Genomic DNA, 13,249 nt, shown 5'->3' with positions numbered 1-13,249 from the left:
AATATTAAATTTATATACAAAAGTAAATGTTATTTAAAAGGTCTAAACAAGACATAAAATTACTCAAACAATACATTATTTGGTAAAACAATAAACTTATAAATACTTATTAATTGTTCAGTGTTCAGAATTGTTTACTTTTGGCAATCGTAAAACTAAGAATTGGCAAACTTCGTTTTTATTTGATACTCTGCTCAATAAATAAAACTGTTCATTTTAGTTAAGTTGTAAACTTATGGTCAAATAATTTTCCAGATATAACTTTTTAGTAAAACCTAATGTTATCATTACAGCTTGTTACTAAGAAGATGACCCATAAAAGTGTAGGATATTAAAATATAACTACAGCAGAACATTTATAAGGTAGCGAAGTTTAGCCAACTTTATTAGGGAAGTTGTTATCAGTTTAAAAATATTGCACCTTACAAGTAATAATTTGGTAGTAGTTGTCGTTAATAACTAATTCTTAAATTTGAACAAAAGTTATCATAGCTTCTAAACTAAAATATGTTTTTCTTTTGTTTGCACACGTTTTTCACGACTCTAACCTTAGTTATCTACTAAAAATAGTTCAATTTTTGCTAAAATTGTGTAATAAGTTATGTTGCTGCAGTACAGGGGAAGCTTTAAACTGAATTTGTTGAGCCTAGACTACCTCTGATAAAAGAAGAAAAAAAGCTATGTTATTTGCTTAAAACATTTCGGAGTCAGCAATTTTTCACATGACAATTGCTTGTGCTTTCTAACTAAGTATTCAAAAGATGAGTTTATAAGAAGTAAATAGTAGATATAAAGCATGATAAAAATGTAATCCACGCTTGAAAAACAGCTGTATTTAAGTTATAATTATAAACACTTAATGATTTCATAATAAGTTAATAGTTAATGAGAGCCTGTTAACAAAGGAAACCTTTTAGTAGTTTGCGTAATATTTTTAGTTTAAGTGCTAGTAATAGTAAAATGATGCACTACTTTTAAATTCTATACAATATTTGTACTTGTAAAATGTGTAATGCTATGTTGTTAGCGTTGAACTATACTTAGTTGCATGTGTACAGTTAACGTTTTTTAATGTACAACACTAAAAACTGTTAAAGCAAACTCCCTAGTACTGTTTATTATGATTCATCAGTTTAAACCTTTTTTTTTTACTTTAAATTTTGGTTTCATAGTTGTGTAAAAACTGAAAAAAGTTTTCAATTTTTTGACCACAACCGTTTTGTTCGAGATTTGTTTCAAAGTAAAATAAATGTTGCCCTCTCATTGAAAGATAATTTAATTTTACCTATTTTTTTTTTAAACTATATACGTTTCTGGAAATAAAAAATTTTGTTTCATTTAAAACTTTTCTTCTTGCAGTATTGAAGCATTATTAGTAGTATTTTATTCTTTTTTTCACTTATTAGTCCTGGAAAAAAAATTTTTGTCACTTATTATGTCCTGGACAAGACGTTAAAAGGAATCCCTGGTGTACGACTCGATAACCGAATGTTTTTTTCGTGAACCAGGTCCTACGACCAAATATTTTAAGCGTATTTTTTGTCGTTCAATAAACTAGATATATTAAGTTTTAAACGTTTCAGACTGGCCATTTTGTTTCAAAGATTGGCAACTTTAATTGGAACTAACTAGAAGCTTTAATAAAATGTATTTTGAAAATAAAGTTGTAATATAACTAAAGGCATGATAATAAACTACTAGTAACTAGGAGAGCTCAAGTTAACTGCTTAAGATGTATAACTAAATACTTTTCACAAATATATAAAAAATATTTTTTTAAGAAAATGTTCTTATTATTTTAAAAACTAATTATTTGAGTGAGAATGTTAAGATGAGTTTAAATAGTACTAATGTTTAAAGCTGATATAATTTATACCAAACAGATATTAAAAACTTATTAGCTACCCTAATAGTTATTTTTACCCTTTTTCCATTTAGTTTTCCATTTAATTTAACAATTGAAACTAGAAAAGCCAAGAACCGCCTCTGCTATATTGTATCTTTTTAAGTGTTTTAAAACAATTTAATATTATTCTTCTTTAATATAATCTTTAGGTGTTTGTCAGTTAAGCTAAAAATTTATTTGCTGACAAAAACTTCTTTAAAACTGTGTTCAGTTTAGAAAACTTCTTGAGAAGGCTTATAGTAAAACAAAATAACTATAATTTAATGTTAGCATCATAAGTAAAAAGTCAGTTAAAAGGAAGATTAAAAAGTGAATCAATAAGCACAACCAAGCAATAAGAGCTTACCATAAGTTAAATTTACACAAAAATGTTTTATTTACAGTTTCTGGACTTTTAAATTTTTAGAAAATATATATATATAATAGAAAGTTTAGAATACGTTAAAACAGGGCTTCTCCGAGTAGTTAAGATTTTAAAACTTCGTGTAAACATACTTAGTCTCCTATAGATAAATAGCAAATAATATTTTTAAGTAAAATAATCATATGTTCAGATACCTTAGTTATTTGTGTAGTTTTATAAACTATATTTTATCTTTATGTCTACTTACAGTTTTGGTAAACTCGTTAATTTGATTTAATACCATTAGGGTTATAATTATTCATCAATACATAATTGTTTAGTCAAGTTTTCCTTTACTTTTCTGTACTTAAAATGATAAATTTTACTCAACTACATTTTATTGACAATTAAAAATCAACATTTTTTGTAAACTTAACTTGATGAAATAAATATTTTATACCTATCACACTTTTCCATGTTAATTCCTAAAAAAAAATATCCAATTTTAGTTCATCGTTTTTGTAAAAAGCAGTTAACCAACCTATAAAATGGAGCAACCGGCAAACACGGATTCTGTTAGGGACGACGCGGCGGACGACCTCCCGGAGGAGATCCGGAACATGTCCGTGGAGGAGATCAAAGAGAGGACGATGCTCATCGGCACCGAGGTGCGGGTCATGCGGAGCGAAGTCAACCAGATCAAGCACGACCTGAAGACGATGGACGAGAAGATCAAAGAAAACAACGACAAGATCAAGGCCAACAAAAAGCTGCCGTACCTGGTCGCGACCGTCCTCGAGCTGCCGGACGTGGAGCCGGAGGAAAGCGCGGAGGGCGGCGGCGTGAACTCGGACGCGCAGAGGAAGGGCAACAGCGCGGTGATCAAGACCACGAGAAGAGATACCTTCTTCCTGCCGATGGTCGGACTTGTCGATCCTAAAGACCTCAAGCCGGGAGACCTGGTCGGAGTCAACAATGATTCCAAGCTCATTCTCGAGAAGCTGCCAACGCAGTTCGACAGCCGCGTCAAGGCCATGGAGGTAGACGAGCGGCCGACCGAAGAGTACTCGGACATCGGCGGTCTGGACAAGCAGATAAGGGAGCTCGTCGAAGCGGTCGTGTATCCGATGACTAAAAAGGAACAGTTTGAAAAGGTCGGCATCCAGCCTCCCAAAGGCGTGCTCCTGTACGGACCTCCCGGCACCGGGAAGACCCTGCTCGCCAGGGCCTGCGCCGCGCAAACCAAAGCCACTTTTCTGAAGCTGGCCGGACCGCAGCTGGTGCAAATGTACACGGGCGACGGAGCCAAGCTGGTCAGGGACGCGTTCGCGCTGGCCAAGGAAAAAGCGCCGTGCATCATTTTCATCGACGAGCTGGACGCCATCGGGACCAAGAGGTTCAACAGCAAGAAGGGCGGCGATCGCGAGGTGCAGAGGACCATGCTGGAGCTCCTCAACCAGCTGGACGGATTCGAGCCGAACAACGACATCAAGGTCGTAGCGGCAACCAACCGGGTGGACATCCTCGATCCGGCGCTGATGCGGAGCGGCAGGCTGGACCGGAAAATCGAGTTCCCGCACCCGGACGAGGAGGCCAGGAGCGGGATCCTGCAGATCCACTCGAAAAATATGAACCTCTGCAGCGGCGTGAACTTCGAGGAGCTGGCGAGGTGCTGCGACGGCTTCAACGGGGCGCAGCTGAAAGCGGTGTGCGTCGAAGCGGGCATGATCGCGTTGCGGAGGGACGCGACCCGGGTGACGCACGAGGACTACATGGAGGGAGTGATGGAAGTGCAGGCCAAAAAGAAATCCAACCTTCAGTATTACGCTTAATTTTGTGCAATGGTAAATTGGTATTTTCAGTTTTTTAAAGCAGTTTTAAGTTTTTTTTTTCTTAATACTTGATTATATTTTTGCTACATTCAGTTTGCCTAATAACATCAACTAAGTTTTTGTGAGTATTTAGTTTTATCGCCGTTTTCGAATAAACTTAGTTATTTACAGCTCCTTTTTGACTTAATAAAAATATAGACATGTTGATCTAAAAAGTAATGTTTTAACAAGGTTTTATGTAATAAGGAAGATGTAGTACAAAAGGTTACAAAGTAAATAGTATAAAGTTTGTAAGTTAAACATAGTTTAATCTCAACAATAAAATAGTTCATCTAGAAAAGAGTTTCTATACACTTAAGTTAAACTAGTCGTTTATTGGCTCCTGTTAGTAAAGTCTTCTTAAATTCTGACAATAAATAATATAGTTCGAATATTTTATTTTAGTTGCATTAATCATAAAACATTTTTTCACTCCAATATCATTTGGTTCCTCCGTTAAAATAAAATTCTGGATATCCATATTTGTGGAGAAACTTAAGTTTAGTTCAGAAACTATTTTTTAACAGATAACAAAAACTTATGGAAACTAATGAAAAACATGAATAAACTTAAGAAATATATTTAACAATTTGATTTAAGTGTAACATGGTACAAAACTCAATCAAAACATATATACTTAATAAAATTGTAAATTTTTATTTAAAAAGCGTCAAGTTTTTTATTTGAAAAATTTATAAACACGAGTAAAAAGTTTAACGTATATCCCGTGGACTGGATCGATATAAAAACCCTGATCAACGACTTATTCTATTGCTGTAAAAAATATAATGCAAAACAAGTAACGTTGAACTGTTTAATAACTAACAATTTGCGCTTAATTTCATTTTTATACACATAAACTTAATTAGTTTTACTTTATAAGATTTGTTTTACTTTTACAGTACAATTTTTCAAAGTTAGATTTTTTCTAAAAATATTCGGCCAACAAAAGCATTCTTTATGATAAACTTACCTTATTGACTATACTTCTATTGTTCCTTGCTTACCTTCGTAAAAATGTAGTTTATATTACTTTTGCGTTTTTTATTAGTAATTGGTTGTTAATATTTTTATTTTAAAGTATTAATCTAGGTCAGCGGATCTTAGCCTAGGGTAAGTTTACCCCGGGGGAAAAATCCCTTGTTTAGGGGGTAAATATTCTTTGTTACAAGTTACGTAAGCTATTAATTATAAAATTTCTCTTTAATTTAAAAGTTAGTATTCAACTGTAATTTCTTTCAACTTCAATAAACTCTTTATATTTACGATTTTTCATTTTCAATAAGCCTAAAGTTCAAAGGATTCAAATTTTTTCTCAAAATTAAACATTATTTTATATCTTGGCTGTAAATTTTCAATAACCTTCCAAAAAGTGGTAAAACATGAAGAAAGTTTAAGGTCTAGAATAACCATACCAGTTAGGACTGTAAAACTAATTTATTCAATTTTTTCAAAGGCCAGTCAGAAACTTTTAATCAATATTAACTTTATCTATAAAATTTTTACACACTAACAAGCTTTATGTTACAAAATATTACAACTGATTGTGATTTATCAATGTGAACAATAAATACTTTTGATTTGCTTCAGAAAAACTTTTCCAAAACATTTGAAAACAAAAAACATGTAAATTAAGTAAAAAAAAAGTTTATGTCAAGGTTTTTCAAAGAAGGCGATTTTGAAATTTCAAGTAGTTATATTTTTTTTACTTTTTAGCATGCATCCGTAAGTAAAATTTAAACTATAGTTTACCAAAGTGGGCCATCTCAGGGAGAAATAACTAGTAAGGAGCGAAAAGGTAAATGGGTGTTTAATTATTAAATGTGCAATATCTAATAAAGGGGGCAATAACGCAAAAGAGTTAAGGAAATTCTGGTTTACATACATAATTATAACTGTTTGGTTTGTAACTTAGTATATTTTTAAATTCAAGTTTATAAACCTTAAACTCGAAGTTAGGTACAACTGTTCAGTAATTTTTTGATATAGATTATGGTAGGTGTCAAATATGCACGATGGGACACTTTTGCACAAAGACACTTTTTCACGGTTTTAATTTTTTTTTTTCTAATTATTAACATTTTTATCACTGTTACCCCTAACCCTTGGTCGGTAATTTATTTTCCTCGCGCAAAAATGACTCTTTGTACAAAAGTGACCATTCGTGAAATGTGTCTTCGTGCATATTTGACCCGTATTAGTAAAAACAAACCCTGTGCATTAACTAGGATTGCCAAGAGGTTATTATGAAATTTTTTTCTAGGTTTTCTGAAATTATTTTAGGGTATTGAAAGTACAGGTTCTTTTTTAGTATAAAATCAAACTTAAGTTGAAAATCTGTCTTAAATGGAATAAAAACAACGAAAAGATACTGGTTATGCTACTCTAAATGTGTTTTAAAATAAAAATCTAGATAAATCAAAAAAAAATTTAGTATGATATTTTCTCGTATCTAATATTAATTTTATCATTTTACATGAAAAACTAATAAAATTCCAGGTTTTTAAAAGATTTTGTTCAAAACGCCAGGTTTTTCTGGGCTTTTTCAAAATGTCTTTAATTCCAGGTTATTTTATAAATTTTGAAAATCCAGGTATTTTTAGGTTTTCAGGTTTTTAAGAAACTTCTTCTAGGTTCTCTGAATTTCTTTCAGGTTTTCATAAGTACAAGTTTTTAGGTCTATTTTTAGTATAAAATTAAGTTTAAATTGAAATACTGTCGTAACTATTATAACAACATTTAATGTGTTTTTTTAATACAAAAATATCTTTTATGATAACATAAAATGTTATCTATAGGACAGAATTTTTGTATCAAATCGAAAGTTTATAATTTACATGAAAAAATTGTCAAAAACTCTAGTTTTCTTTGTTTTAAAGTATTTCCAGGTATTTTGGCAACTCTGCAACCCTGATTAACAAAATTTTAATTTAGTGAATTCACGTTTTATTTCATATCTAAAACTACTTATAGATATCGTTTTTTAAAATGGAAACATAAATTTATCTTTAAATTAGACTTTGGTAATAATAATCAAAAATATCTAATCTAAAAACTACTTACAATTATATAGTCATCAATTGTTTATAAACTTTTGAAACTTTCATCTATTTAGTTTAAAATACTTTTAAATGTGTTTAAATTTTTAAACTAAGAAAATGTAAATTAAAAATATAGCAAAACTCCTTAATTGACTAAACAAATTCTAAATTAAAGAATATTCAAGAAAAACTAGTACACTTTGTTATTTCTAAGAATAAACATGATACAACACTTTTCGTTGGTTAAGGGCATAGGGGGGTCCACATTTATTTTTATAAGTTGGTCTTATTTTATAGAGTTTTATCTGAGCTACCAGACATTTTTAACCGCTTGAAAAAATTCAAAGTATTTTTTGAGATATGAGGGATCAAAGTCAGTGACCTCAATAGGTTCCTAATGGAAGGCGCAAACTAAAAATGCGAAAAAAGACCATTTCACTAAAAATCTATCTCCTCCTTCATTTTTTTAAGCTATTTTCTTCAAATTTTCACAGAAAGTGTATTATTAACCTTTAAAAAGATTGAATGCAGGAATTTTTTTAATTTTGAAAACTAAATTTTCTATTAAAAAAAACTACCTTTTTTTTTGTTATTTCTATCTAAAATTTTTATTTTTAAATATTTTTAAAATTCCAACATTTAAAGTCTTCTAAATTACAAAAGGAACGTTTCCTGAAAGTTTGAGGTCTCTAGCTCAAAAAATAAAGGAAAAGGTAGATTTTTAGTGATTGTTTAAATTTCCGAGAAAAATACGTTGAAAAATTTGCGGTCCATATGTTTGTATCGGAAACTTTTTATAAAAATTACAATATCTCAAGTTAAAATATATTTTCTAATTATGTAAAAAATGGCTTATAGTTTGTACTTTAAACTTTCATATGAGATACAATATTATTTTTAGTAAAAAAAAAAATGTCGGACCTCCCTATGCCCTTAAAACAAATAAACAGTTTTTTAAGATGTTTATAACTTGATACAAAACGTTGTTGCGTTAAATAAAATATTGTTAAGCATTTTTTTTACTACTTTAATCCAAACTTAAATGAACTTTTTAATTATGTAATTTATTTATAAGATCTGTAAATATGAAATTCTTTAAAGTTAATTTAAAATAACTAAAAACAAAATACTTTATCTTTTAAATAATAAAATTAAACTAATACTAACAATTCGCTTGACAAAAAACTTTTTCCTTTTTAGTGTGGATAAAATCAAACTAACATATTTTTAATGAAAGTGAGGTAAGTAAGTTATTTAAATTTTTTATACTTTTTGAAACAAAATCGTTTTAGTCTTTTAAAAGTTACGAAAAGAAAGCAACAACAGTAAAAGACAATATAAATTATACCGCAATCTGCTAAAAACTTGCATCAAAATACTTGTTTGCCACAATTAAATCAGCTAGCATAAAAACAAGTGAAACCTCCAAATTTTAACAAGATAATTTTTTAAAATAAATATCAATTTTTGCTTTAACCATTTAAAATTTATGAAAAACATATTTTGTTATATATATAAGCCATTAGAAAAGTAACAATAATTATCAGCTTAAAGAAAATATTTTTCAGCTGGCAATCTTCCAAAAATTTTATTAAAATAACTTATTTCACCGTAGCAAAAGCTGCTTGCACAAAAACATGTGAAACCTTCAAATTGAAACAAGATGAAATTTTTATAAAAGAATCAGTTCTCACTTGCCAGTGACGAGTAGTAGCCGGTGTGGTAACCGCACATGTACCAGCTCACCATCAGGTTGGTCAGCGCCTCGCTGTCCATCTTGACCAGTTTGTCCACCGGGATGTCGATGAAGGGGGGAAGGGGGACGTCCCCTTCCCTGATAATCCCCTCCTCCTTCACCTCCTTTTTGACCTCCTCCTTCACCTGCGCACTCCGCATGTACTCCTCCCTCCGCTGCTTGTCCTTTCTCCTCTTCTTGCACTTGGACGGCGACTTGTGGTTGGTTGGCTTGCTGCTGCCAGCGGATGGCGCTGTCAAGTGGTCAGCTTTTTCTTGTTTTACGTTTGCAGAGCTCATTTTGACTTAAAACTTATAAAACCTGAATATTAAGTTTTATCTAGAATACACTTTCGTCTTAGTTTTAACTTAAATAGTTATTGTATCAGAAAAGTATGTAGATAATGTGTTTATAAATTAAATTTAATAGTTGCAAACTTTTGAGTAAAAAAAGCTACATTGAGTCATCCTGAGTTTTTGTAAATTATTTTAAAAATTAAAAATTAAAAATATCCTTAGTTATACGGAGTCAATAAATCTAAAACTTTTAAAAAATTCAAAATATCCTGATTTACCCTGAGTGTCTTGAATGTGTGACAACCCTGTTAGTAATTTACTCTAAAATAATACTTTATAAAATACATTAAAGTTTTAATTCATCTTCTTTCAAATAAATTTTTTATTTAGACTTTCATGCATTTACTATTAGTTTTTACTATTTTGATGATAATACACAAATTTAAATAAAATCCTTTGAAAAAACTGCTTAATTTTCATCAGTACTAAACTAGTACAACACTTAAATGCGCAGAGAAGACAACCAACTTTTATAAGATCAAGTGTTTTCATGTTTAGGGCAATATAAACCTAATTAAATTTTTTCTCTAATTAAAGTTTTCTAAAAAGTGTTTTTATTAAAACTTAAATTAATCAATTGTTTTCCTAAATAATTATTTTACTTATACTTGGAATTCAAATTTAGGTTTAATAGAAAGTGTTATTTTTTCATCATCAATTTTTATTTATTTGACACCTAATAAACATTTACAGACTGATACAAAACAAAAATATAAAAATTTATTTGAGTATAATGCCTTATTTTGTTACTATACGTTTTTTAATAAAAAAGGATCAAACAAAAACATTTTAGAAAGCTTTTACTTTATATAATTTCAGGTTAAAAATTCAATTGTTGAGTACCAACTTAACAGGATTACTCTTAACGCTAGTATTGAGTACCAAGGCTATAAATGTTATAAATATCAAGATTTATGTAGACAATTTTTGTTGACAAAATAACATATTAGAAGTAATCATAAACCCAAAAAAGAACAACTTAAATCATACTTGCCAGATCTAAAATTTCACTAATTGTAGCAGTCAAATTAAGCCTGTTTATTTTTTTTTGTTAGTTTAATGTCATTTAATATTTCAAAACTCAGCGTTATTCTTAAATAAGTAAAAAGAAAATGGCAAAACTTTTTAATGAAATGCTGGTGAGAAGAGTCTAAACTTGACAGTTTAATTCCAAAAAAAAGGAATAAATCACCAAAAAAAGCTAAAACTTGTATTACTATATAGTTTTTTTCATTGTTATTAAAAATGATTTTATTTGTTGTTGATATTATCTACATTTTTATCTACTAACTTATTTCTCTTAAATTTCTACTTTTAAAAGCTATGTAATTATAAACTAAAGCTAAAATTAGTAGCTATATTTTGGCTGTTGTCAGAAAACTTTGTGAAATATAACAACCCATATGACATTTTGAGACCTGAATTTGTCATTATTAGGACTATTGAGGAGACAAAGTCACAAGGAACTACTGTTTAAGTCTACCCAAGCTAGGTTAAGTAAGTTAGCACTGCATATGTTTGTGTATGATCCCAAAAACATCTCAGCTTTACTGATGATAGCTGAAATGTTGCTACTATTTAATAGTCAAATAAAATTTCATTAAAATAACATTTGAACTTACAAACTTTTAAGTTTATTATGAATTAATTATGAATGATTTCGTTAAATGCAATTTTTGAATGTATCCACAAAATAATTCTTAGTATTAATGTAATGTCTGCTTAATTAGGCTAAAACACTAATTCCTTAAGACTACTTCTACCTAAGTATGGAAAAAACCAGAACCTAAAGTCTCACGTGAATTGTTGAATATGATCATCCCGTGCCTAAGTCAGCCTGACTATATTAATAAGCCTCAATTTTTTTTTAGCCTGTGTAGAATATATTGTGCATACAATATATTTTGGTGTGTATTAAAACACTTTAAATAAAAAAATACATATAATTACATGAAACACCTATCTTATTCTATCTTTCAAAATATTTATAAGTATTAATATGTCATACAACTGTACAGACAACTAAACCTTAAAAAGTATTTTTAACAGTATTTTTAACCTTAAAAAAGTATTACTAATAGGTTAACACACTGCAACGGAGCTATGAAGATCAAGAAATAGTTAGTAAGAGCAGGACTGTAAATTTATGCCTTTAGACCAGAGTTACTAAAAGTAGGCCAAGTGACCTACTTTGAGGCCATGAACAGCAAAAGGGCTAAAGGGGGGGGGGGGGGGCATGAGGTCATAAACTACACTATATATTCTGGAGTTGATGATGAAGAGCAATAAAAAAGGTCTTAGGCAGTTTTAATAGTAGGTTTTAGAGAAATCTTGTTGGAGGTGGGCATAGCTTTATTAATTTCTTTAAAGGGGACCTTTGAAAAAAAGTTTGGGAAACCCTGTTTTAGACTTAATATTAAAAAGGTTATAGTGTATAACTTTATTATGTTTAAGTTTTTTTTAAGGTAGAAAAACATCAGAGAACACACTTTAATGTTTTTCTACCTTAAAAAAAGTAAAAATAACAATAAAAACTAAGTAGAGCTATCAACAAAGCAAAAAGTTTGACTAAAGAACAAAAATTATTCATTTTAATTTAACAAAAATGAAATAGTAGAACATAATTTATACTACAAATATCAAAACATTTGAAACTAAATTGATTCAAAATAACTGCACACAAAAAAAAACTAACAAAAAACTAACTTAAGTTTTCAAACAATTTCAAAACTAGCTCAAAATTGTAAAATCAAATAAACTAGCCTGAATCAGCCTGATATAGCAATCTTTCATAGATTTGTTTAAAAAATTAAAATAATAATATTACATAGTTTCCACTCTTTGAATCAAATAAAACTGCTGAGTGACTTAAAACTGCCCTGAGTCATAAGTTTTTTTCAAATCATTGAATAAAAATGTTTCACTTCTGGCACAAACTACTTATGCCTCATGTTCATAACCATATAAGTAACTAACATTATAAAGTATATTTAAATTGTGTACTTTAAACAATATGTTTATATAAGCATAATTTAAAATAAATTACTTAAAAAATAAATTAACTTGTAAAACAATTTTTTTTTAATTACTTCTGTTCTTTATTTATTTGTTTTTTAAATACAAACCACTAAGTAGTAATGAATTTTTATAGAACACTAATAAAAAACCAAATGTATGTAAATTTTAAAACAAATAACTAAAAGGAACGTACTTTTCATTTAAAAAATATGAGTCTAACCAAACTTGGATGTTTACTAATTTAAATGGTTACTCAGATATTTTTCAGTTTAAATTCAGAAATATTTTTTGGTATTTAGATCTTTACTAATTTAGCTTGAGCTGTTTTCAAGCAAGTATTTTTTCATCTTGAAAATTATATTAAGCTTCAAAACCATATTCAGCTTCCTTTATCACTCAATAAAATTTTCAACTAAATAAAATAAATCACTGTAAATTGTTTACATCTGAAAAAATTGTAAACTCGGATCCGAGTAACTTTTGCACATAGTCACTTTTATAAGTGAAGTTACTTTGGCACGGCATCAGTTTAGTACCCTGACCTTAACCCTAACTCTTAACACTGAACCTAGACCTAACTGACCCTAAACGTAACCTTGTGCAAAAGTGACACTTATGCAAAAGTGAGGACTTAAAGCAACACTTGTGCAAAAATGACCCTCTGTGCAATAGTGACCCTACGAGCAAAACGTGTCCGAACTCGAAAAAGATGTGTAACATTTGTATGTTTTCTACAGTTAATTTATAAATCTCTGATCAACTCAAACTTTTAATTTTATAAAGAAAACAATGTTTCACGCGTATGAACAAAATCTTAACGAGATCATCAGTTAAACAAAATCTGTAAAAATATTTATATAAACATGCAAGAAGACATTAGGCTAAACTTGAAAAAAACTGGCATTTATGTGTAAAAAAAACCTAAACAATAAAACAAATTAAACTTATAGGTAAAAGCTATCAATTTAGAAAAATCATA

The 13,249-nt window shown here is 29.4% G+C and overlaps 1 pseudogene; it reads left to right on the top strand.

The window, feature by feature from the left end:
- Nucleotides 1–2,827: 2,827 nt before the first annotated feature.
- LOC145840132 (26S proteasome regulatory subunit 6A pseudogene) lies at nt 2,828–4,081 on the top strand (annotated as a pseudogene).
- Nucleotides 4,082–13,249: the final 9,168 nt, after the last annotated feature.

This window comes from Thalia democratica, chromosome 7, assembly GCF_965202585.1.
Source record: "Thalia democratica chromosome 7, ktThaDemo2.hap1.1, whole genome shotgun sequence".
In the NCBI taxonomy this organism is placed as follows: Eukaryota; Metazoa; Chordata; class Thaliacea; order Salpida; family Salpidae; genus Thalia; species Thalia democratica.
This window is presented reverse-complemented; position numbering and strand designations above follow the sequence as displayed.